Source organism: Manis javanica, chromosome 12 (assembly GCF_040802235.1).
Source record: "Manis javanica isolate MJ-LG chromosome 12, MJ_LKY, whole genome shotgun sequence".
NCBI lineage: Eukaryota > Metazoa > Chordata > Mammalia > Pholidota > Manidae > Manis > Manis javanica.
In genome coordinates this window covers 87,219,069-87,244,504 of record NC_133167.1, presented here as the reverse complement: position 1 = coordinate 87,244,504, position 25,436 = coordinate 87,219,069, and positions in this window count along the sequence as shown.

Genomic DNA, 25,436 nt, shown 5'->3' with positions numbered 1-25,436 from the left:
ATGGCGGGATTAAACAATTTCCAGACAAGCGAAAGCTGAGGGAATTTGCTTCCCACAAACCACCTCTACAGGGCATCCTACAGGGACTGCTCTAGATGGGAGCACTCCAAGAAAGAGCACAGAACAAAACACACAACATATGAAGAATGGAGGAGGAGGAATAAGAAGGGAGAGAAGAAAATAATCTCCAGACAGTGTATATAACAGCTCTATAAGTGAGCTAAGTTAGGCAGTAAGATACTAAAGAAGCTAACCTTGAACCTTTGGTAACCACGAATCTAAAGCCTGCAATGACAATAAGTACATATCTCTCAATAGTCACCCTAAATGTAAATGGACTTAATGCACCAATCAAAAGACACAGAGTAATAGAATGGATACAAAAGCAAGACCCATCTATATGCTGCTTACAAGAAACTCACCTCAAGCCCAAAGACAGGCACAGACGAAAAGTCAAGGGATGGAAAAACATACTTCAAGCAAACAACAGTGAAAAGAAAGCAGGGGTTGCAGTACTAATATCAGACAAAATAGACTTCAAAACAAAGAAAGTAACAAGAGATAAAGAAGGACACTACATAATGATAAAGGGCTCAGTCCAACAAGAGTATATAACCATTCTAAATATATATGCACCCAACACAGGAGCACCAGCATTTGTGAAACAAATACTAACAGAACTAAAGAGGGAAATAGACAGCTATGCATTCATTTTAGGAGACTTCAACACACCACTCACCCCAAAGGATAGATCCACCGGGCAGAAAATAAGTAAGGACACACAGGCACTGAACAACACACTAGAACAGATGGACCTAATAGACATCAATAGAACTCTACATCCAAAAGCAACAGGATATACATTCTTCTCAAGTGCACATGGAACATTCTCCAGAATAGACCACATACTAGCTCACAAAAAGAGCCTCAGTAAATTCCAAAACATTGAAATTCTACCAACCAATTTTTCAGACCACAAAGGTATAAAACAAGAAATAAATTCTACAAAGAAAACAAAAAGGCTCACAAACACATGGAGGCTTAACAACATGCTACTAAATAATCAATGGATCAATGAACAAATCAAAATAGAGATCAAGGAATATATAGAAACAAATGACAACAACAACACAAAGCCCCAACTTCTGTGGGATACAGCGAAAGCAGTCTTAAGAGGACTCAGCACACTTGAAGAAGGAAGAACAATCCCAAATGAATAGTCTAACATCACAATTATCGAAACTGGAAAAAGAAGAATAAATGAGGCCTAAAGTCAGCAGAAGGAGGGACATACTAAAGATCAGAGAAGAAATAAACAAAATTGAGAAGAAGAAAACAATAGCAAAAATCAATGAAACCAAGAGCTGGTTCTTTGAGAAAATAAACAAAATAGATAAGATAGATAAGCCTCTAGCCTAACTTATTAAGAGAAAAAGATAATCAACACAAATCAACAGAATCAGAAATGAGAATGGAATAATAACGACAGACTCCACAGAAATACAAAGAATTATTAAAGACTACTATGAAAACCTATATGCCAACAAGCTGGAAAACCTACAAGAAATGGACAACTTCCTAGAAAAATACAACCTCCCAAGACTGACCAAGGAAGAAACACAAAAGTTAAACCAATTACGAGCAAAGAAATTGAAATGGTAATCAAAAAACTACCCAAGAACAAAACCCCGGGGCCGGACAGATTTACCTTGGAATTTTATCAGACACACAGAGAAGACATAATACCCATTCTCCTTAAAGTGTTCCAAAAAATAGAAGAGGAGGGAATACTCCCAAACTCATTCTATGAAGCCAACATCACCCTAATACCAAAACCAGGCAAAGACCCCACCAAAAAAGAAAACTACAGACCAATATCCCTGATGAACGTAGATACAAAAATACTCAACAAAATATTAGCAAACCGAATTCAAAAATACATCAAAAGGATCATACACCATGACCAAGTGGGATTCATTCCAGGGATGCAAGGATGGTACAACATTCGAAAATCCATCAACATCATCCACCACATCAACAAAAAGAAAGAGAAAAACCACATGATCATGTCCATAGATGCTGAAAAAGCATTTGACAAAATTCAACATCCACTCATGATAAAAACTCTCAACAAAATGGGAATAGAGGGCAAGTACCTCAACATAATAAAGGCCATATATGATAAACCCACAGCCAACATTATACTGAGTAGCGAGAAGCTGAAAGCATTTCCTCTGAGATCGCGAACCAGACAGGGATGCCCACTCTCCCCACTGTTATTTAACATAGTACTAGAGGTCCTAGCCACGGCAATCAGACAAAACAAAGAAATACAAGGAATCCAGATTGGTAAAGAAGAAGTTAAACTGTCACTATTTGCAGATGATATGATACTGTACATAAAAAACCCTAAAGACTCCACTCCAAAACTACTAGAACTGATATCGGAATACAGCAAAGTTGCAGGATACAAAATTAACACACAGAAATCTGTAGCTTTCCTATACACTAATAATGAACCAATAGAAAGAGAAATCAGGAAAACAATTCCATTCACAATTGCATCAAAAAGAATAAAATACCTAGGAATAAACCTAACCAAAGAGGTGAAAGACCTATACCCTGAAAACTACAAGTCACTCTTAAGAGAAATTAAAGGGGACACTAACAAATGGAAACTCATCCCCTGCTCATGGCTAGGAAGAATTAATATCATCAAAATGGCCATCTTGCCCAAAGCAATATACAGATTTGATGCAATCCCTATCAAATTACCAGCAACATTCTTCAATGAACTGGAACAAATAATTCAAAAATTCATATGGAAACACCAAAGACCCCGAATAGCCAAAGCAATCCTGAAAAAGAAGAATAAAGTAGGGGGGATCTCACTCCCCAACTTCAGGCTCTACTACAAAGCCATAGTAATCAAGACAATTTGGTACTGGCACAAGAACAGAGCCACAGACCAGTGGAACAGAATAGAGACTCCAGAAATTAACCCAAACATATATGGTCAATTAATATTTGATAAAGGAGCCATGGACATACAATGGCAAAATGACAGTCTCTTCAACAGATGGTGCTGGCAAAACTGGACAGCTACATGTAGGAGAATGAAACTGGACCATTGTCTAACCCCATATACAAAGGTAAACTCAAAATGGATCAAAGACCTGAATGTAAGTCATGAAACCATAAAACTCTTAGAAAAAAACATAGGCAAAAACCTCTTAGACATAAACATGAGTGACCTCTTCTTGAACATATCTCCCCCGTCAAGGAAAACAACAGCAAAAATGAGCAAGTGGGACTACATTCACCATCAAAGAACAAAAAGGAACCCTACAGTATGGGAGAATATATTTGAAAATGACAGATCCGATAAAGGCTTGACATCAAGAATATATAAAGAGCTCACATGCCTCAACAAACAAAAAACAAATAACCCAATTAAAAAATGGGCAGAGGAACTGAACAGACAGTTCTCTAAAAAAAAATACAGATGGCCACAGACACATGAAAAGATGCTCCACATCACTAATTATCAGAGAAATGCAAATTAAAACTACAATGAGGTATCACCTCACACCAGTAAGGATGGCTACCATCCAAAAGACAAACAATAACAAATGTTGGCGAGGCTGTGGAGAAAGGGGAACCCTCCTACACTGCTGGTGGGAATGTAAATTAGTTCAACCATTGTGGAAAGCAGTATGGAGGTTGATCAAAATGCTCAAAACAGACCTACCATTTGACCTAGGAATTCCACTCCTAGGAATTTACCCTAAGAACGCAGCAATCAAGTTTGAGAAAGACAGATGCACCACTATGTTTATCGCAGCACTATTTACAATAGCCAAGAATTGGAAGCAACCTAAATGTCCATCGGTAGATGAATGGATAAAGAAGATGTGGTACATATACACAATGGAATACTACTCAGCCATAAGAAGAGGGAAAATCCTAGCATTTGCAGCAACATGGATGGAGCTGGAGAGTATTATGCTCAGTGAAATAAGCCAAGCTGAGAAAGAGAAATACCAAATGATTTCACTCATCTGAGGAGTATAAGAACAAAGGAAAAACTGAAGGAACAAAACAGCAGCAGAATTACAGAACCCAAAAGTGGACTAACAGGTACCAAAGGGAAAGGGACTGGGGAGGATGGGTGGGCAGGGAGGGATAAGAGGGGGGGAAGAAGAAGGGGGGTATTAAGATTAGCATGCATGGGGGAGGGAGAAAGGGGAGGGAGGGCTAGACAACACAGAGAGGACAAGTAGTGATTCTACAACATTTTGCTATGCTGATGGACAGTGACTGTAATGAGGTTTTTAGGGGGGACTTGGTATAGGGGAGAGCATAGTAAACATAGTATTCTTCATGTAAGTGTAGATTAAAGATTAAAAAAAAGAAAGAAAGACAGAAAGAAAAAGAAAGAATGAAAGAAAGAAAGAAAGAAAGAAAGAAAGAAAGAAAGAAAGAAAGAAAGAAAGAAAGAAAGAAAGAAAGAAAGAAAAGAAAGAAAAGAAAGAAAGAAAGAAAGAAAGAAAAGAAAGAAAGAAAGAAAGAAAGAAAGAAAAAGAAAGAAAGAAAGAAAGAAAGAAAAGAAAGAAAGAAAGAAGGAAGAAGGAAGAAGGAAGAAGGAAGAAGGAAGAAGGAAGAAGGAAGAAGGAAGAAGGAAGGAAGGAAGGAAGGAAGGAAGGAAGGAAGGAAGGAAGGAAGGAAGGAAATGGGGATTACTCCTTGATAGGATAAAACTATTGGTATATCAAAGATTAACGCATGCTTTAAATATCCTTAATTTTGATCACTTAAAGGGTGTCAGATGATCGGCTATGGAGGTACACTTTCCTGATAATATTCCTTTCTCTTAATAAAAATTAAAAAATTAAAAAAAAAGGAGTTCCTGTGTGCTGACCTCCAATGAGTTCTGCACAATGGTATAGAGAGCATGTCAAAGTGTGGGCAAAGGGTCTGTTTGTTTTTATGCAGAAGATCAAGGCCTAGCTTGGCTACCCAGAAAATGAACTAAGATACGATATGAGGAGGAGCTTCCGGCATCAGCACTCTCTGGAGGACTCGTGCGGGGGGATGATCATCAAAAAGCCTCCACAGGGATCCAGGCGATGCTGCAGTTGTGGCTGCGTCCATCCCACCATTTCCTGGACTTGCCACTGGAATGAGGAGGGAGATGTCTAGGCTGGCATGTGCATACAGTGAGACAATGAATATGACCAGATCTGTATTGTTGGAACTCAACCAGGAGTTGGGAGGGGTGCAAGTTGTAGCACTCCAAAATCTTATGACTATAGACTATCTACGGTTAAAAGAACATATGGGATGTGAACAGATCCCAGAAATGGGTTGCTTTAATTTGTCTGATTTCTCTCAGACTGTTCAAGTACAGTAGGACAATATCCATCATATCATAGACAAATTCTCACAAATGCCTAGGGTGCCTATCTGGTTTTCTTGGCTTCACTGGAGATGGCTGGTAATTATAGATTTGCTTAGTTTATATTGTATTCCTATTATGTTAATATGTGTGCGCAAGTTAGTTAGTAGTTTTAAACCTATACATGCTTAAGGTACTCTACAAGAAGATATGTCAAAGAAATAATCAATCCTCCCATGTTTTCTTCCATATGCTACCTCTATAGCTTTTCTTCTTCCTTCCTAATTACAACCCTTAAATAGAATTCGTGCCTCATATCGAAATTACCGAGTATCATAATTCCTCCAGGTGGTAAAGATACCTCGAGACAAGTGCTGGGCATAGAAGCCGCAGGGCATATATCTGCAAAGAAGTAAAAAGCTAACCTTTTCAAACAATATGGCTTCTCTCTCACTTACCAACTTTACATCTCCCTGTATGGCCCCGGAAGATGACTGGTTAGCCAGAGACAGGTTAAGATTCCTCAAGGGAGGAACAACCTAAGACAGGCAAAGTCACAGGGGGGCCATCAGGTGAGAAATTGGGGATCAACAGTGGTGAGGCTTAGAACCTCACCCCCCCTGTTTTGAGAGAAATCTTCTGCATCCGTGGATGTTTTAATGCCCTTGTCTAGCTTGGATTAACACATAGTCTACAGGCACACACCTGATCATCTACAATTGCTCTCTTACAACACTAAACTACGTTTTCTACCTTTATCTTGCATCTACCTACCACTTCAGCATTTTATTAAAAATAAAAGTAATATTAATAATAAAGGGAGAAATGTGGGATCCACATATAAATCAAGTATAAAAATCAAACGAATATTCATATTTGACCTGATTGTTCATAATTCATAATGCGTGATCAAAACCGAAAGTTTCTGTGATGAATGCCCTTGTACTGTTCACCATGTAAGAACTTATTCACTATGTAAGAATTCGTTCACCATGTAAGAACTTGTTCATTATGCTTCAGAAGATTGGAGACTGATAAAAATTAGGTTTGGGGTGGATTAATGATTGCGCATTGAGCACTGACTCCCCTATACAGAATTTTATTGTTGTTAACAACCATTTGATCAATAAATATGAGAGATGCCCTCTAAAAAAAAAATCTATTTATATTTAATCTATTTGGGGACTTTGGGCTCCATGAATCTAGATGTTTATTTCCTTCCCTCCAGATTAGGGAAATTTTCTCTCATTTCTTAAAATAAGCTTTCTGTTTCTCTTAATCACCATTCCTTTTGGACTCCCATAATACATACATATATTTTTCCTTAACAATGTCCCATAAGTTGTTATGTAGGCCTTTTTCATTCTTTATCATTCCTTTTTCTTTTTATTCCTCTGATGGGGTTATTTCACATTAGTTGTCTTCAGGCTCACTGATTCTTTCCTGGGTTGAGTGTGCTGTGGAAAAGCACAGCTCATAGAGAGAAGCTATACCAAAAGACCTGCTGGAATACTGACTAAGTGTGGAGAGGTCATTAGGTCCTGACAGAGCCAAGGAAGAAGAGACCACAGTTCTATGAGTACAAATGCAGGCACTAGCAGAATGTACATACCTCAGATGGCAGACAGTGCATATCCACAGGCTTATAGGAAGCCAGAAGTTCCCTTCTCCACAATGTCACAGTTATTAAGGCCCTCTCCATATCTCAGATGCCATCTGAAGGGCTGGGAAGAAGGGGAGGAAAGTAAAAAGTTGAGTAAACACATCACAGAATGTATAATTGTCCCTACAGAAACTGTTTACATTATTGGGTCATATTATATATATGTTAAATTGGACTGAACTAAGGCTTTCAGTTCCTGCTCCTTATTAATTGGGGTCTTAAATAGAGGTCAAAGGAGTTTTAGAGAGATGAAAAAACATACAAAAATTTGCAATTTTACTACATTGGGAATTTTTCTCTGTTTTCAAAATAAAGAATAATGCTTACTATAGGAAGCATTAAGTGAAATTTTTTACTTTTAAGTGAATTAGGGCTGAATTCTTCTATTCCCAGCTTGTTCTGAATATTTATAGAGAGTGAAAATTGAATTTTTATTTATTTTTTAGTTTCTACTGTTTTCCTCTTTAGAAATTTTTTTTGTGAGATGTATCGGTAGATTGACTAATGTCAAATCATCCTTCAATTCCTGGATTCCTTATATTCCTGGATATTTTCCAAGTATCAACTTTATTTCTTAGTTGGTTAACCCAAAGCCATGCTCTTTTCTTCTAGGAAGTTCTCAAAATTGCTTTTGGCACACTTTCTTGATTTCCAATGCTGGTAGAAATTTTAAAACTTTTTATATTTTTTGGTCACTTCTGTAAGTTTTCAGTATAAATTAAATTAGGCATATTTATAAAATCTACCATCTTGCTCAGTATCTTATCTGTTTTAATATAAATAACATATTTTTCCCTGTAAAATATCTAGTAGTATTGACATTCCATGAAGCTGCACCACATTTATCTAAGTAACTGATATTTATTGGTGCATTTTCTTTGCTCATAATTTCTTTTTACAAAACTTTGTCCTTCTCCATCCCCACCAACAGAATAGAAGAGGTGGGTTTCTATGCTTTGATTCTCTAATCCAACCTTTACTGAAAAATTGGGTTATGGGTAAATAGCTGACTCAGGATTCTAATCCTCTTCCTCTTGAGCATTTTGATCAGGAATTGGTTTGTGGTTGTTTTTGAAGATAGGAGACCAGGTAGATCCTGGGTCCAGAGTGGCCATTTTTGGGTCATGTATGCTGGTGAGCAAACAGGGCAAGCTTCTCTGCAAACAGAAGTCCTGTAAAGCAGTGGACAGATCCCCACCCTTTGTGACCCTTTTGTGTTAGGATAAATAGCTATCCTTAAAAAAATCCTACCTTGCTTTTCTCATAAAAGAGCCACCTCCAGCCTTCCTCAATGACTCTCTTGTTTCATAAAATCCCATTTTCAACATCTTTCTTTAATATATGCCTCACTAATGAGTGTTCTTCCTATGGCAATATACTAAATAAAATCATCGGAATTGTCCAGTGCGTTTTGTCTGTCACATAGGAAAACAGAGCAAAAGTGTAAATAAAAGTGGCCTTGAGATTGATTAGTGAAATCAGAGATAGGGAGATGGAGAGAAACAGTCCTGGTCCTTGACAGCTTTCAAAGACTTCCCAGGTCTAATCCTATTTTTTCATCAGACCCTTCTGAGTTTCCTGCTTTCCTCTTTTATGACTTAACTTCTGTACCCTTAAAACAATTCCCCCGATACTTCAGTAGTTTAAGATGATTTCTGTTCTGTGACCAGATCACTCCTTGATAAGATTCCACAGCCGTGCATATTCCTGGTGCATTGCTTCTGAAAAGCATGAGTGTAATAGATCAATGAAAAACGAGGTAGAATACCTGTGTTAAGTTCTAATTATTATGCTTCACTTCAGAAAGTAAAATCAGCCCTGAAAACTATATCTATTAGGTTATTTTATAATTGTTGAGGACAAAAAATAGCCTTTTCACTTTTTTAGTCCAAGCACCCGGAGTATACCAGGAATATAAAAGGCTCTTCTAAGCCTTGGTGGGATAATCAGTGACTGACGTGGTATAAAGAAGAACTCTGTGTTCATTTCTGTTGTGCCTTAAGCTACCCTCATGACCTAAAGTAGGTCCCTTTGTATCTCTCAGCTTGTTTGCATGTCTGTTCGTCTCATGGGTTCCTATAAGGTAAATATGAGGTAAAGGACCCCCAAACATTTAAAAAACTTTGTGCCATAGAAACATGGGTAAAAACCATTGGCATAAAAACTTGCCAGATTCTTCAAACAATCTTGTCTAAGTCTGTTATAAGACAAGTAGAACCGTAATATAATACAAAACCAAATTGCAATTTTGGGGAAAAAATAAGACTTTCTATGATGGTCAATATTTAGAATAAAAAGTTCTCAATTGCCATTGTAGGGATTGAAAAATTCCTGGCCCCACCTGTAAATGGGAAACAGTAGGGGAAAGGATGTTCCTAGCTGCACCCGCATTTGAGATTCCCCAGATCTTTTCAGTGCATAGGAATTAACACATAGACTGGCCTTTATATGACTTCGAAGTTTCAACGAACACACATGGGTGGAGGGCGGGGTCAGGCTCTGTCAGCAAATGTTCTCAATTCTAATGTGAATTGATGTAAACTGTTAATTTAAAAAATGCAAAATATGGCAAGGAAAGCAAGTTATTACCCGTTTTTTTTTAAACTAAGTTGTTGCTGTTAAAGCCATAATTAAATTTCTTTTTTGCAGAATAGTTCTGGTTTTTTTCATAGTTGATGTCATAAGTAAATAGAACAATTGTTATCTCTTGGGATTTTACAATGTATAAACAACATTAGGCTTACCTTGAGTTAAGAAAAGAGAAGGAAAACAAAATAAACAAAATTCAGGAACTTTCAGATAAGCAAATGGGATTTTATTTGTATGCGGTGTGATAATTTGATTTTCTAAACAAAGTAGTCAGATATTTGGAGAAAAAAGTAGGCAGTTATCAGTCATGAAAATACATACAGACATTTCTATATTATAGTACATAAGGGCAAATATGTTTGTAAATTTAATTTATTTTGAATCTCATCCACTTATATGTACCCCTGTTTATTGAGTATAGACTGCTTAGCACAGGCTGTGTTATATGCCCAGAATGCAAAAATAAGATGTTTAGAGTATATGAATTTCAATACACAAACCCAGTTGGACAAAAAATAGGACTTTATTTTTATTTTCTCTGAATCAGTTTCTCTTTTGGGTCCCATTCCTGCTGTGTTGGCACTAAGTTCCAGGTCAGTGTGTCTGGGTTTTCCCCTATCCTGCTCCCAGGTTCAGGGTTTTCCTCTATCCCACCACCAAAGGTCATGCCATTTTCAAGTCCAGGGCATCCATGATGAGGGAGTGCTGGAGGGAGCCCCCATTTATTAGGTATCCGTGATGATGAGACGTATCTCTCTGTGTCTGCATGCTTTCTAGGGCCCTGCTTTAGGTCATGAGAGGAAAGAATCTTATGAGGCTGGGGCCTCTGGTGCTTACGTGCTTGTCTTGGACCTTGCTAGCAGGCTGTCTGGGGTTCTGGTCCCATAGTTCTATGAGCCACAGACCTCTCTCTCCCTTACAGTCCAGCAAAACACATTTTACAGTCTGGACAAGTATTTCTTCCCTCTTACTCCTTCAGGCACACTCTGCTTCCCCATCCCATTTGGTTCCTACAAGCTTTATAAGGTATTTTGTGGGGCTAAGTGATGGAAAAGGAAACCCAAGATGAGATACAGGCTGCCTGTGCTCCTCGGTCGCGCCACACCTCCCTGGAGGCCATGGTGATTAGTCCCCTCTTTCCTGTGGTCCTTGTCTAGGTCAGCACAGTGCCTCAGGAACTGTTATACTTACCTTCTCCCTGATTTTCTTCCTCTCTATCCCTGTATTCTAAAGCATTCCATACAGAGTTACCAAATTACTCTTCCCTGAGAGGATCTCTGATCTTGGGCTTGCTCATTCAAAATTCTTTCCTCTTTTCCCATTCCAAGTCCTTATGCCTTAGATATTTGAAATCTTCCATGTGAACTTTAACATAACTATTAAAATTTCATCTCCCATGTGTCACCTTTATTCCCCTTGTGCTTCAGCCGAGTGAGATGACCGGATACCAGGCTGTTCCCTTTCCTCTTGGCTCATGACACTCCTGCAGGACCGCCGTCTCCCTTCATACCTGTTTTCACATGACCAAATTCTCTCTGTCCTTCAAGGGCCAGGTGCTCTACTGGTCTCTTCATGAGGTCTTCCCTTACTCACAGAGAACCTAGCTGCAGGAAAGGGAATAATGAAACCAAAAATGGAGATAAGTTTATGGGTGGTACTGAAAGAGCAGAATGGAAAATGAGTCTGGGAATAAAGGTGAACATGTGAGTGAAGTCATAATCCCGTAAGAGTCATCGGGTGTGAGTGAATGGGACCTGAGTGAGGGGTTACCTGGGACTGAGTGGCAGCATCCTGTCCGGGGCCTAGAGTGGGACTACTTGGCCGTAGGGCCAGGCACTGAGGAGGGACATGATGAGACCATCCTACGCCGCTGGCAGACATCAGGGCTCCTTCTAGCTGTGACCTTAGGCAGTGCTGCTGTTCAGCTTAGCGGCAGTGCCTGCTGAACTTATCTGAACTCCCATTGTACTTTTGTATTTCTTTTTTTCATTCTGGGTACCCGTGAGTGCTACAGATGTTCACGTCAAGTCTGAGAGAGAGGTCCTGCCTTTGCACATCTGCCAACATCTGCAAAGTAATTGACATAAGGCCACAGTTTTCCATGAGACCTAAATCATCCCAACAGTAGGGATGAATATAGTCGTTATATTTGCCCGAGTAGAAAAACATGAGAACAAATGGTATTGCTATAAAATACTGAAGCTACATTAAGACTACCACTTCTTCTCTGAACTAGAAAAATCTTTATCATATAAGCAACCATGACTTGTTTTATAAATGAGACACTTTGGGGTGGATCTGGATAGAAACATGATGAAGGAAATCTCTTTTGCTAATTAAAAAATATGCTTGTTTTAGATTTTGTTTTGTTTATCTGATGGTACTTTCTAGCAGGGTCCCTCTGCCTATTCACTGGTCCCTGTACTTCAACCAACATTGTTGGTGTTTAAGGATTTTTTATGAAAGGCTTTGAAAACACATTTCTGAAAGTTTCTCCTTCCTCCCGTGGCACCCTGAAAGGCAACTGAGATTTAAATTTACTTTCGTTCTGCCATCTTTTAGTCAAATCTGTTTTCCCCACTTAGGAATAGAATGTTCTAATGTGTTTGGACATGAGGGATCCTAACAGTTTTCATAGGTCATTAATACATCAAAGTGAATTAAAAAAAATAGATTCTTCCATCTCTTAGTAAGACGCTTTCCACTCTGTAACCCTCCTCCCCCGTGTGAAAGAACTAAAGGAAGCTGATAGAAGTGAATTAAAGGTGGTCCGGGACTACATTGTTTGCCTTCTTGTCTTCTCTTTGGCTAAATGTTACACTGATTGTAGCATTTGAGATATTACCACATTCAATAATACAAGCTTCACATGATTTGATATTTGACTTGCAAGAAGGGAGTCCAGATCTTTGTCTTTTATCCCTGTGTGTTTATTGAAATAGGAAGTGTCATAACCAGCTTGTCTGTTTACTTTCAGCCCATTGTTTTGGGAAGAATAAGGAGAAAAGTGACTTGCATTCAGAAACAGCAGTCAAGAAAAGCACACATCTTTTTCCTTCTTCTATATCAACTTGTTTAATCAGAGCATTTGTACTTTGATGTATTATTATTATTTCTCTCTATGGGGATTGATTTGTAATGTTACCTAATCAGTGTGGTTCCAGTTTTAATCTTGGAGCCAAGTAATAAATATAAAGCATTAATTTCCATAAACCATATATATTTGAAAGCTTCATTTACATAGTGAGCAATTTAGGCCTATAAATTCTAATGTGTTTCTATTCCTTTTGGGTTAGTGTTTGCACAACCTTTTTATAGCTGTGGCAAACTGTAATGCTGCCCAGTGCTGACAAACGTCTTGCCATTGTCCAATGCATAAAAATGTGTTTTATGTAACTCTCCAACACTCCCTCAGTCATTTTTCTTCTTCCTCACCCAAGATGGAGGGTAATTTCCTTTTAGCAGCTGAAACATTCCATTTCTTTTCCCTACCATTTTCAGCATCTCAAAACTAGGCAGTTTTCTCTAGCCTAGGTTGTAGTTCTGATAGAGCTGGTACCAGTATGACTCCGTCATCCCAGGCAGGAACAGTCATGAAGATATTGCCACCTTTTTATAAGACCGCAGTAAATGTTTGCCTGGCTGCCCAAGCCTTTTGAGGGCAGGGGAATTACAGCCAAGACAGAAGCGCACTGGTTCGTGCTCTGACTGTGCTGCTGTCCTGCGATTCCACCCCAGCAACTTTCCCTGGAGCTAGTCCGGGTGGGTAGTGAGCCCAAATCATTAGCTGCTGTGTCACAAAGTAAAATACATCAAGGGTCTCAGCTCAGTTCCTAAAAACAAGAGTGCATTTCACCCTTCCTACCTCTGTTAGGCAGGCTGAATGGTCAAAGATTAATTGGTACATGAGCAGAGTGTTACCTCTCTCCCTGGAGTCAGGTAGATGGTCGCTGTAGAGGATGCTGGCTCTACGTCGTAGAAATGAGCAGAGGTAGCGTAGCTCAGAGACGAAAACCAAAGGATCACAGTGAGGATGACGCCAGCCTTCAGCTCTGCCACGCCACCACCTGACCTGCGCCGACTCAGTGTTTCACTGCCTGAGCTGAGTGAGGGACATGGGAGATTAGGGGTCAGACATAACCAGGTTGCATTCTTGCTGCTCTGCTAACCAGCATTGGGAGCGAGGGAGGGTTGCTTAGCTTCTCTGAGCCTGGGCATGGAGGATTGCTGGGTATTAAGCATGTGCTAATTTTCTACCACTGCATAACAAAACCAATTTAACACCCATTTACTATCTCCCAGCTTCCACAGATGGGCACAGAATGGTTGGCCTCACTACTCAGGGTTTCACGGTCCGAAACCAAGGTGTTGGCATCTGGCACTTACTCCAAGCTCACAGACTGGCAGACTGACTTCCTTATAGCTGCAGCGCGGAGGCCCTTGTTTTCTGCCAGTTTTTGGCCAGGACCTTCTCTCAGCGACTAGAACCTACCTGCAGTTCCCTGCCTTGTGTCCCCCCACCGCCCATGCCCACCTTGATACTCTCCCTGTTTTAGGACCAACTGTACCATAAAACATTACCCAATCACAGGAGCAAAATCTATCACATTCAGACCCCGGGTTAGGCAGAGTATGTATATTACTGGCAGAAAATCTTGGGGACACCTTAGAATTCAACCTATCACAAAATGATAGAATTCATGTGAAAAATCTTCCCACTCTAGGCAGATACTTGATATACAGTAAATGGTGATTCCTCTATAAAATGGGGTTGAGATTTTATAGATTTAAAGGGTATGATAATTCTGGTAACTATTTTGTGCATCTCCCAGTAAGAGAAAAACTCCACATAAATTATAGTTCTTTTATCAACTATACTGCTTAGCTTACCACCACGCACATGGTAAGGGCTTGGTAAAGACTGTTCAAATGACTACAAAGAGGCAACTTGTCCTTTCACACCGAGGAGTCATATTGACATTTTTAAGACTGTAGACCAGACCATGATTCAGGACTCTCAGGGCATTTATAGTCATATTTATAGTTTTAACCAATATTCACTTATTAACAACTCACAAATTTTTATTTACAAACCAGCCCACTGTCAACTCTTGGACCTCTCTCAACGACTGTACACCGGTCATTTTCACTTACACGTCACCTAAACATCCCAAATTAGACATTGCAAATGGAACTGCACTTCTGCCTCCCATGTCCTCCTTTTATAACTTCTCAATCAATGAATGTATCACGTGCTCCCCAGTCTGCCAAGCCAGAAACCTGAGATCATTTATTGTAGACTTTTCCCCCTCTGGCCCCCCTGGCCCAGCTGGCCAAATCATGTCAGTTCTGTGTCCTGAATACTCTGATTATTCCTCTTTTCTTTGTGCTATCCCTGGCCCTATTTCCTAACTGGACTTCAGCAATCGTATATTCCTACTCAGGTTTCCTATTCTTAGGTTCTCCAGTCCATCCTGCCCTCCAATGTTCAAGTTATTTTTCAAAAGTATAAACCAGATCCTGTCTCTCTCTACTTTGTAATGACTCTCAGTTGATGCTAAGAAAAATATCTGGCCATTCAGTTTCTACTTCCATTACCTGGCTTTTGACTCATCAAATATATATATATATATATATATATATATATATATATATATATATGTTTGTGAAACCACCATCCAGTTAAGATATAAAACCTCAAAGTCATCTTTTAAAACATAAGTCATGTTATGTTGCTTGTCATAACTCAGAAGTTTCCCATCACAAATGAAATTCAATTCCCCTTCTCACCTGTGTAATTATATAGGTGGAGCCTTGCCATCCACACTTCCCTCCCGCCACCCACCCCTCACTCACATGGCTGGCTCATGCCTCAGGGTTTTTCCCAGTTGCCTCAAATACCCCAAGATCATCTCTGCCTCTGCCTAGAACATTCTCATTACTTCCTTCCCGTCCTCGGGTCTGCTCAAACACCACTTCCGCAGAGCTCAGTAAGCCTTTGTTTAAATGACTTGTGCTTAGGGGAGCTGTCTTGATCCCCCTTCGTTTAAAGCAGCACCCCATCTCCGTCCTCCCTCTTGCAGGTATGACCATCTGACACAGCCTTTTACATTTGCTTTCTGTGTTTGCCATGGAACATAAGAGCACTTTGGATGTCCTGCTGACTGCGTATTCCCACGTGTCCAGTGGTGTCTAAAATAGGTTCTCAGACAATATTTGTGAGTGGAGGAGATAAAATCTGGGCCTTGTAGCATGACGTAAAAGGCCCTTTCTGATCTGGCCCTTGCCTTATTTTTCACTTACATTTTCCACATCCCATAGCCCCTAAGCTTCAGCCAGTTCCAACTTCTTGTAGTGTCCTAAAGACACCAGACTACCACTTCCTGGCTGAACACATAATCTCATTGTTCCTGGAATGTCTGTGTCCTTTTTCTACATTTCAAGTGCTCGTCCTTTCTCAGCTGGAGTTTCTCCCTCTGAATACCTCCCTGACTCCTTCAACATGCTTAAATCTCCCTGCTACATGCCTCCTCCTCCACACACTCTTCTTAGAATAGCTCCTAGGATAAGCAATAAACATTCATGTTTCAGCAGTGTTTCTCTACGACTACTTGAGCTCTTTGGGGATATTTACATCTTTTCATTTATGCCAGTTTACTGAATAATTTGAGCTCAATATTCTTGCTGCTCTGCTAACCAGCATTGTTAAAAGAAGACAGAAAACAAAAGAGGGAAGAGGTAGGGAAGGAGAGAAGAAGGAATGGGAAAAGCTGCAAAAGAAAAATGGAACAGATATTGAGATAATGAAAATGTGAAGGTTTGAATTCTGTTCCTCAAATGCAGAGTCCAGGACTCAGTAAAATAACGTAAAGTTGATTCATGCCTTTTCTTAGCTATTAAATCTAAAACTTAATTTACATTTAGGATTTCCAAACTCTTCCTCCGTCCTGTGCACGTGTGTGTGCATGCACTCACGTATGTGTTTCTGAAGGGTAAGGGGAGGGTTGCATAAATGTTAAGCAGTGGTTGGCATATAAACCCACAACAGGTTTAAAAACTGGCAAATGCTAACACTCATCCCTGTGATGTTTATCATAAATGCAACCAATTCTCTCCTGTTTTGGGCAAATGAAGGGAAACACACTGAAAGCACAAATGTGAAAATAACCCTTTTCATGTATGACACCCAATAAAACTCCCGATTTTTCCTCTTTTCACTTTGATTCCTTCCTTGACTGATCTTTCCTTTCGAAGTTGAACAGACTGTGAACAGTAGAGAGAAAACTTAAAGGGTGGTTGTATTAATCATGGGCTTGCTTTTTTTTTCTCTGTATTTTATGATGCTTTGACATCTTGGTGCCTTGCCCAATGGGGAGAGACTGGCCATCCAGGACTAGTTAATTCCGAAAGAGAAAGTGGCTTTCCTGCGAGCATAGCTTTTATATGCAGGCCAGCCAGTCTAAAGCCCATACCCCAGCACCTCCTCTATCTAACTCACACACCAAGGCGGTGTTTTCCCCGCCCTCAGTCATCCCAGGGTCTGGTAACTAAGGACCACCCTATAGGCCAGAGCCTGCTGAAATCATTTAAACTGTCCAATCCTAAACTTGCTCAAATTTGCCTGCTGTACTGCACCCATTCCTTCACTAGAAACCACAATAAAGCTCTGGGCTTTTCTCCTTTGCCCCTTCTGCCTCCCAACCAACCTGCGGCTTCCCATACAAACCCCCAAGGCATAGCGTGCCCTCTTTTCTGAAAGTCATGAAGTCTCTGCAAGCGGTGTGTCATCACCTCAGTGAATTCAAGTCGATCTGTATGAATTCAGTATCAGGTCTAATCTTGACAATGGTTCACTGTAGATGAACAGGAACTAGTGATGAATCCTTGAATCATTTGATTAATTCTAATTATCAGGTCTCTGCATGCCCCTCTCCCCCAAGAATTGCCCGCTGTAGTAATAATACTAGAAAAATCAAGAATGTCCTGGAATTTTAATCACGCCGGGATGCAGGGTGCTATGGGCAAGACAAAGGGAGGCATCCCCCAGAAAACACGGCAGTGCACTTTCCCCTCCTTCTCTGAAACGATGCTGGGGACGAAACCCGCTTGTTCCCAGCCGTCATAGTTGTTTTCCTGAATCATAAAACTCCCATTATGAACTAAGCCCTGACATCAACTTGATTAGTATGATTATAAATCTTAACAGCAGCATGCATGCTTTAAACTGCATTTGTTAAGTCCGCAATTAGGTTCTGTTCTTTCCCTTACCTACTGCAGTAATTAGATATTATTTCAATGCACTGCCAATTGTTGGCCATACTTTTTCAATGAACGTGAAATAATCATTGGTTTAAAGCCGTTGAAACAAGGTTTCTGAGAGCTCAGTGGCAATATATTAAGTATTGATTAATTTTAGATTCAATTAAAAAGGAACAAAAATTATCCATAGTCTTTGCATATGAAGATATATACTCTGATTTATATATAACTTTCTTTGAGCTTTTGCACATACGGGCACATCTATATAAAGCTAACTAGGTTGGTGTATTATTTGGTTATGTTTCTAAATGGAGTTTTCTATTCTAAATAAAAAGCTTTGTAACAGAGAATTTTTTTTGGAACACATTTATGTAAATTTCATAAAGTAAAATAAATACTCAGTAGCTTGCTTTTAAATGGGCTGCTGCTCTGCGATGCTCCGTGGGCATTCTTGCAGAGATGGAGGTTTGGCATTCAGGCCTTTGTGACTGGCTTGGTCATATTTCTGAAGGTAAGGGAGCTTCCAGTCAATGGCCAGATGCAGATAATATCAGCGTTCAGAGCTTCCATGCATGATGAGTGGAAACTAGGCTGACTTAGCCCCTGAGTTTGGATTCGGCTTTGCCATTATTTAATTGTGAGTGAACTTAGGTCCTTTACTTGACTTCTCTAATATCCTTAGTTTAATCATCTATAAAGGGAGAAGTTAAAGTTAAAGATATCTAAGGTCTTTTCAACTGCTAACATAAATATCTAGATTATACATATAAATGGAGATGGTAACTATGAATTGTTTTTTTTGTAAACATTCATTCACTAACTCATTTCTTCAGCCACTCATTATTCAACAAACACTTGTTAAGTATGTATTCAATATGAAAGAACAATAAGATTGGTTCCTTGTTCAAAGATGACCTCTTTCTACCTCCCCACCAGAGGTTCATTAAAGAAATAACTGTTTTAATATTTGTTATAGCCAGATTCTTTGCTTTGAATTCGGGCTCATCAGAAAACACACACAAAGAAATTGTTGATTACATAACTAGTCATCTTGGTGAGATTAGAAAAGTTGTTAATTGATATTAAAAATCATCTTTCATTTCTTACTGTTCAGCTCAATCTCCTTGGAAACTACAACCATGAGAAACTAAAGAGGAGATACATTTAAAATTTGTTTTTATGTATAATTGTTTTTATGATGAAGATGGCTGAATAATTGAATGGGATTCCAGGCTAAATGACCAAATCTTTTATTGACCTTTCAAGAGCACATTGGGCTGTCAGTGGTCTGAAATGATGAGATATGGAGCTGCCTTTCCTAGAGACTAGTAATACAAATCAAATCATCATGCTTAAAATACTACTGATGATAACAGTAATAATATGTATCCTGGTCCCTCAGTAACCACAGTCCAAAATCAGTTCAAAGATTATGGCTATCTAACCAATGAATAAGACAAGAAAGGAACATTTAAAAAGCCCTATTATGGACCACAACCACAGAACTAAGAAACCCCATTCTCATTTTCTGAGGAGAGATATCCCTTAGTGATTCTCTTCAACGATTAAAACTCAAAACTGAAGTAACAAGACACCAATGTGGTTGTTTGTTCATTCTTCTGGGACTCATTCCTCTCTCACCTTCCTTGGCTGTTAACACACACACACACATACACACACCCCAGAAAGCAAGGTGGTTGCCCATAAACATATGACAAAGGCCTGCAGCAGAATGTCCAGTGGAGAGAAGTCTAAGCTAACAGGCTGACTAAATATTTAGTGTGCTCCAAAATCCTGATGATCAGGACAAGCGCTGGAATAGCTAATGCACAAGCAGGCTCAATTAACCCTAATTAGTTCAGAGTCAGGCTACAAAAGACTTAATTAGCAGTTATTAGGTGCTGCTCAGAAAAGGAGCATAAATAATGGTTGGTAGAAAGCTGTGTTTAAGAGACTCCTAGCTGAATGACACCCAAAAAAAAAGTGAAATCAATCTTCCCCCATTGGAGACTAAATGTAAAATAATAATATGGGTCTTGATTTAAATTTTATTTATTCAGAATGGATCGTTGGTTTAATTACTTTTTTTCTGAATGATTCCAATACTTCAGAAGAGGAATTTGAAAGTTGAATTCTAATGGTATGAGGGTTATACTCTACCACAAAGAGAAGGACATCTGCTGTTTGGATTGTGAGTGGCTAATGGTTCAGGGGATAGATGAAACCATTTTACTTTTATTTTTTTTGAACATTTCAAAAGTCAGTCTTTGGAGGGTCCTGCATTGAGGACTAGGGAGGAAAGATGGATGTGCAGAAAGAGAAGGGAAATGAGGGATCTTGGGCATCAAGATAAGCTGGTGAATGGGGCCAAGTCTGACCGGTCCAGCCTGAGTCCTGGGCACATGAAACGGGCTCCCTCTGCTGCAGCACGACCCTCCCTCCTTGGTCCTTACCCCACTTAATCACCAGCATGTTCTTCACAGGAGCTGAAAGTTAAGGATCCCCCTCTGACTTCACAATAAAATTATGTTCATCAAAAAGACACAATAACCAGATTAAGATAAAAAGCAGAGGTAAAGGAATATGATATAACCCTCTCTACCACTTCTCTTTTTCACTGACTTTTTTTTGAGTAAGTTTGACCCTCAAAGTGATAGAAAATCATCTTTCAGTTCTTACTGAAAGATGATATGAAACTTAGGTTTTATAAAACATGTTCTGGACATGATTGAGGCCAGGAATTTGCTTTAGAGCACCAGAGGGTTCTTATGTTTTTATGCATATTTGATTATCTTTATTTAATGTGACTATAAATGTTATCACTCACAGAACTATCCAGCCTTGTCATAAATTATTTCATTGGAGAATACTGTTTTAGGTATATGTAAACACAGGAAAGCTGTCTTTGAAGAGTCTACCTTAACCAGCCATTAATCTCACATAATAACTGGCTTCCTCTTAAAAAATATATAATGCCGGAGGGTCACTTAGGAAGAATGGAGGTGTATTACTTTCCGAAAGCTGTGCAACAAATTACCACAAACTTAGCATCTTAAAACTATACCCGTTTATTAGCTCGGAGTTTTAAAGGTCAGAAGCCCAGGCTGACTTGGCTGGGCTCTGAGACTATCAAAATTAAGGTCAGGTTGAGCTTTTTTCTGGAGACTTTGAGGAGACTCCTTTTCAAAGATCAGCCAGGTTGTTTTTTTTTCAGAATCCAGTTACTTGTGACTAAAGGTCTGGGGTCCCAGTTTCCTTGTGAGCTGTTAGGACAGGGTCGCTCTTTGCTCCCAAAGGCCCCCCCTGATATTCTTCCTTGCATGGCCCACACCGTCTTTAGTACAGCAGTGACACACAAGTCCGTTCCACACTTTGAATATCTTTGACTCCTTCTGCCCTGGGCCAGAGAATACTTACTGCTTTTTAAAGTCCCATGTGATTAGATTAGGCCCACTTGAATTATCTCCCTCTAGATGAACTCAAAGTGAACTGATTAGTAACCTTAAAGATCTCTCAAAATCCTTTGGGTCCTGTAGCATAAGATAATCACAAGCAAGAAATCTCACCATATTTGTAGCTTTAGGGATTAGGGCTCAACCCTCCCTGCATCCATACTTAGGCCTTGCAGGGAGTGGTTGTGGTCACAGGACAGTAGCAGAGGGGCCCCCGTGCCAAGAAGAGCAGGTGCTGAGCACATATCCTAGAGCCTCGGGGCAGTGGGGGCCCCCAGAACATAGGTAGGGACTCAGGGCCTCCAGCCATGCTCTGTTGTCCCATTGGATTTCACTTACAAAAAAAACACAGATTCAAGAATAAAATTGAGGAATTGTAAGATGGTGGATGCAGAATCTTAAACCCCAGCAGGGGCCTGTCTTCTCATTGCAAAACCCTCAGAGACCATAGTGATTATATGCTATGAAACTGGCCCTGGAAATAAGCACTGTATGTGTCTTTGCTACTTTTTTTTTAGTGATAGTAGTCATATTTTGTGGATCTGTGACACTTAGTAGACAAAATGCTTAACTGCTTCAAAACACCTCTCGCATTCTTCTTTCGTACAAATGGACTTAAGAAACCAGGCCCAATACAGAGGCATCTTATACTCAACAAGGCTGTTCTAAATGGCTGTCTGTAACTCCAAACCACTGACTTAAAGTATTTCTTCTCGTGGTGGATGTGATTTTGATATTTTACACAGAATCTGCAAAACTCTCTTCTTTATTTACTTTTTCTTTTGTTCTGGGTATTGTCCTAACTCCCAAGTTGGAAATTTGGCTTGTTTCACCATCACTGAAATTATTTAAAAATAGATCAACTTGAACTTACACTCACTTGAAGAATTTTTTTTAGCTTATCATGCAATTCAATTCAAATTCCATTCTATTACAGAATAAGTTATGAAAACTGCACATAGTTTTCTCTTGTATTCTTCCTTTGCTCTCAAAACTACTATAGATGGTACAAGCTTAAGCCCAAGGAAACTAATAAAGTGAATTGTTCATGCAATTACATATTGTTTTCCTGTTATGTACAATTCTCTCTGGGTGCCCAATGCTCAGTGATTGACTGATCTACGGAGCCAGAGTCCTGTCTTATTTTAAGCTTTGAGTATTCAACCACCTTTAAATTTTTGACAAGGGTGTTTAAAGAGTAGTGTGATTGAAATTGTAAGACCACTCAAAAACTGCAACATATGCTTTGTTCTGTGTAGGGAAAAACAGCCCATCATCCATGAAAGGAGGAAGGGGAAAAAAACACAACAAAATTCTTTACAAGTGGTGAGCTGAAGCAAAGATAATACGTATTGGAGAGAGAGAGAGATCTGGGCTCCTCGCAATATATAAAACAATGACTCCAAGTATAGCAGTGACAGCAGACAGTGGGTCTTAATTATCTCCAGAGGGGGGCATTAGGATGTTCAGAAGCCATAAGCTTCTCCAGGCTAGAGTTTGAGTTTTCAGAGTGCAACGGCCGACCTCTGAGCAACAGCAGACCTCTTTCACCTAAAGACCAGTGTCAATGCAGAGCCACGCTAGTCCCACTCTTCAGGTGCCGGGAGACTTGCTTATATAAATCTGACCACCTTTCCATATATATGGCTCTTCTCTAAAACATGAAATAATCCTAGTGATACCTTTGAGATCTCCAAACAGCAAGCAGGTTCTGATTCTAACACTTGTGAGATAGTTGACCAACACCATTGAATTTAATTCTACTAGCATGTACGAAGCACTTTACAGGGGGAAAGCATTACACCAAGGAGACAGCATCATTTAATGGGTAACAGCTGGACTCTTCCACTTGGGTTACCCGGGACAAATAGCCTAATCTCTCTAAGCAAGGAGGTTCTCGTGTATCATAGCAAGATTAACTGTCTAGGTAGTGGTTGTCTTATTATGTGATTCCCTGGAAGCAGGCCCCAAAACAAGGATTGAGTACAAACAGTTTGCTTGCAAGATGATCCCAGAAACACTGGTGGGGGAGCAAGGAAAAGAGAGAAGATAAGGCATCCAGTGAAGGAGAGGCTAAGACACAGGTTATCACTGTGCCACCTGGAGTGAGTTCTCAAAGGATAGTTCATGGCTGACCAGCATCAGCATCCCCTGGGCACTGGTTAGAAATGCAAATTCTCAGGTCCCACTCCAGACCCACCAAATCAGAAACTCTGCATGTGGGCCCGGAAATCTGTCCTCGCAAACTCTGTAGGTGATTTTGCTGCTCACTCAAATCTGAGAACTGATGAGCTAGGGAGCTTTAGGACAGATGCAGAACAACTGTTTCGGTGTTATTCCATGGGGGAAATGTTAGCTGGGATATTTATACACCACCTCCCGTCCATCATTACTGAGGACTGCTGGAAGAGGATGTAGAATATGAATATTAATTCCCTAGCACCCTTGCTTGTGGTGCCCTGGGGCAGAATGGATTCTGGAGTCAGCTCTTGGTAAAGAGATGTTCTGGCAGCTGGAAGTTGTAGGTGTATTACAATGTCCGGACCAAGGACATATGGGAAGGACACCAATAGCTACGATTGTGGAGGCTTAAGCATTGAGATAATGCACTAAAAGGTATACTGCAGTGTCTATCACAAAGTCCATTGCATATTAAAATGTAAGAATAATACAAAATCTAATAAGCTCTTCAGAGAGTTGATAGTTTACAAAGGGAGCTAGGATACAGACTAATTAGTAGAATCTAAGGCAGGATGCAGTAAATGCCACAGGTGACTGAGATGCAGGGCAGATCTGATTTGAGGAAGAAAGAGGCTCATGAGTGAGCATCTGAGATGGGGATGGTAGGCTGAGATGAAACGAGGGAAAAAAGAACACAGGCGACTGTCTCGGTTGCCTCATCATCACTGAAACTCCAGTGTCTATTGTATCTGGATGTCTGAGCTGCTTGTACTTATTGACAAAATGGAAATGACTTTCATAGCTAACAAATTTGAAATGTAAGGGTGCTAAAGGTTAGTATTTCTTTGCCGTTTCCCATCTCAAAAAGCCTCACCAGTAATTTTCTGGGAAAGAATTAAGGCTTACTGGCTTGAAAAACACAAAAAATGTTTCAAGCAGTTGCACAGATGTGCTGCTTTCCTGGGACTTGTAGGGGAATGAGAAAGTGCTGACTTAATTGTTTTTTGATAGCATTATTGCCATTATAACAACTTTATAGTCTTAGGCAGAGCTGTCAATATGTACTGTGAGAATTTGCACATACAAATTTCAAAAATCAGTTCTGAGGAGGAGGGTGGAATGGAGAGAGGAAAGAAGTTGGGTAGAATGAAAATAGAATTCCATTTTTAAGGATTTTGTTACCTGGTCCCAGCTCTCAAAACAAAACACATCCCTCTAATCTGCTACCCTTCTATACAGATTTCCTTGCTGTCCATGTGTCCTGCCTGAGGGGGATTCCTGGCAAGTTCCCTCTGGATTCATTGAGACTGAATAAAAGCAATGGAACATTGGGAGTAAAAGGATTTATACAAAGCTTTATTCTCATGATGGCAGGTCAAATGCTAGAATCATGTCTGCCTCCAGCAAGTTTGCGATCCATCTTCATCTCTGTCTCTGGACTTCTCTGCTTCTGCACAACTTCCAGGCAGAGTGCTGGGCAAACCTTCTTATGTAGACACAGACAGCTGTGGCTCACCTCCAACCGGTATGCCAGCATGTGCCTGTGAGCATTGCAGCTGGGCAAGTAGATTAGGGTCAGGTGAGGATCCTGGCTATGATAACTTCCATTTTCCATACACCACGGTAGCCCCTCCTATGGACTGAATATTTCTGTCAGTTCATTTATTGAAGCTCTAACTCCTGATATGAAGGTATTAGGAGGTGGGGTCTTTGGGAGGTAATAGGGTCATGAGGATAAAGCCCTCATAAATGAGATTTGTGCCCTCATAGGAAGAGATGTGGGAGAGGTATCTCTGTCATGTGAAGATACAATAAGAAGGTGTCTGACTGCAAACCAGGATGACACCAGACAGAAAATCTACTAGTATCTTGATCTTGGACTTCATAGTTTCTA